Below are 2,796 nucleotides of genomic sequence, written 5' to 3'. Positions count from 1 at the left end.
CCAAAAACTGAAATAAACCATGTAGACAAAAATGTGCGATGTTCCAACTCTTTTCTCCAGGATATACACAAATATGGGATCTATGAGCACCTGATACATTTTTCCTTGATTCTTCATTTTGAGAATAAAAATCCCAAAGAGCTCCTAGACCCGTCTGCCTCGCAGGCTTGTTCAAAGGAGGTAATGAGACGTTTTGAACAATAGAGGTAGGGCACAAAGTGCTGTTGTCAGCTAATCAGAAATCCATCCCAACTGTGATCCGAGAGAGGTAGGGGTCTAACGAGACGGGAGAGAGAGAGAGCGGAAGAAAGACCTAAAGTCTAGATCAGCTTGCTTCAAATAGTTGAAAAGACCCTGAAAGCAAACCAACAGAGGGAAGATGTCCCCCAAATTGACCAGCCCATCACCACCGGAACGCCCCCCAGAAATGGGTTTTGACCTGCGGTTTTCAGAAACCACACTTGAGAACTGTCTGCTCTGCACCCTTCCCCCCCTTTCTCAGGGGAGCCACTGACTTGAGATTTGCTGAGACATGGTCTCCTTCCTTTCCAAGAAGGGACCCTCCAGACTTGTCCCCGGTGACACAGCAGTCCCTCCAGGCAACCTTCCCGTCCCTGAAAGCCCTGCGCACCTGCACGGAGTTGGCGCCCCGTGGATGCTGTGCCCGTGGCTCTCCCGGGGACGCCTGGACGTCACCCCCACTTCTACCTGCGCCCTGCAGGTTCTCACTGACGCCAACAACCACCAAGGCGGTCAAGGAGCGCTCTTTGGTATCCCGGCTCTTGAAATGCTCTATCCTAGTTCTCGCTCAGCCGGACCCCGAACAACCACAGTGGCGATCGCTTGCTTTGCGGAAGGGAACCCGCGCCTCTTTCAGCTTTGGAGACGGAGGGCTCCCGGCGAAAAACGGAGCCTGGGGACGCCACGGGGCACTCGGGACCGCAGGCGAATGTGCCCTCCCCTCCCCCCCCACGACGGAGCCAGCACCTGGGCAGCTCCTGCAGGAAGGCCCCGATGCCACCTGTCAGTGGGTGACAGCGGCAGCTCCACGGGGGCCCCGAGGACACAAGGGCTCTCCCGTGGAGGACGAAGCAGACTGAACTGCGTTGGGCCTTGGAAGCATCTGCAGGGGCGCCGCTCCTGTGCCCGGAGGGCAGCTGGGTCCGAGGTGGCAGGTGTCTGCGAATTAAGAGAGGGTCTGGAGTTGGAGGGCCATACGGGTTTGAATTCTGTGGCGCTGCAGCTGGGTGACTCAGGGAAAGTCACCCACGCAAATTCTCGGCTTCCACACCCGTGCCCTGCGGACACGGTAAGTCACGTGACTCGCGTACAAGGCTCGGGCCGGCATCTGGCCCGTTAGCAAATGTGCTCCCTTATCATTGCCCCAGCCCAGGGCTCACCCTGCGTGAATTACTGTCACCGGTGGCGACAGCGAAAAAGCATTGAGCGCCAATGCCTGCGATGGCCACCTGTGGACTTCAGGATGTAGTCCCGGATGTAGTCCCATCTGTGAGGGACTCAGGAGGGACCCCGGCCCCGGAGGGCAGAGAAGTCTTTCCGCCCATGGTAAAGGCGTGTGGAAAAGGAAGGGTTCCCGGTGGCACTTCTGAACGTCGGTGGGGACCCTGCACTGTAATGTCCCCTCCCCCCACCTGCAGGGAGAGGGAGGGACTGGGGTGGAGCTGGGTTTAGGCAGGGAGGGGGCCCCAGCACCAGAGCCCTCAGTAGATCCACGGGCCTGGCTCTCCAGAACAGAGCTCCAAAACTGTGGGTGATTGACCCCTTATCAGAAACCAGACACCATTTTATTACATTTTTATATTTTGTATTTTTTAATGTTTATTTATTTTTGAGAGGGGGGGACATAAACGGGGGGGGGCAGAGAGAAAGAGGGAGAGAGAGGATCTGAAGCAGGCTCCGTGCCAACAGCACAGAGCCCGATGTGGGGCTCAAACCCACAAATCATGAGATCATGACCCGGACAGAAGTCGGATGCTTAAACGACTGAGCCACCCAGGTGCCCCACAGATGTGTATTTATCTATGTGTATTTATGCCTGCCTGCATAAAGCACGGTCCAATATACAAACAGAGACGCCAAGTATTAGACACCGATAGTGATCAGCTGTTCAGCGCTCTGGCCTCACCTGTCCGTGTAGCACAGGCCCTGGGACCTCAGCACCCTGCAGCCGGGATGTTGGTCAATGCGCGTTGCAGAATTCTTCCCAGAATGTCAGAGTTTGCCAGTCTTCACTGGTCACTGATCTTACCAGTACCTTGACAGAGGAAGCGCTCCCGTGGGAGCGGTCGTGGCCTGGCCAACTCCCCCTGCTTGCACTCGCGACCTCTTCAGCCAGCTGGTCCTTGGCAGGAACCACAGGACCCTTGTCCATTCCGTGCCAGCCCCTCGGTTATAACCAGACGATGTCAGTGTGATTCCACGAGAGGTCGCCGGTGCCCAGTCACCGCACCCTGAGAGGTCGGTCAGAGGAGACCCCACTGTCCGTCCCTCTGTCCCTGGGAACCACAAGGAGCTGGTTTAGCTAGTCCGTGAAGGGCTCCAAAAGTAAGTTATGATGCTTTTTCCTTTTTCTCTCTCCCCTTTTATTTTATTTTATTTTATTTTATTTTATTTTATTATTATTATTTTTTTGGTTTTGGCAAAATAAGAACATAAAAATATTTAAAACAAAAGCACAATATAAGATATTAAGCTATCTTTATGACGGATATCTTAAAAGGAGATGAATTACAAAAATTTTAATGTTTGTTTATTTTTGAGAGAGAGCAAACGCGA

This window comes from Panthera tigris, chromosome D4 (assembly GCF_018350195.1).
Source record: "Panthera tigris isolate Pti1 chromosome D4, P.tigris_Pti1_mat1.1, whole genome shotgun sequence".
NCBI lineage: Eukaryota > Metazoa > Chordata > Mammalia > Carnivora > Felidae > Panthera > Panthera tigris.
This window is presented reverse-complemented; position numbering follows the sequence as displayed.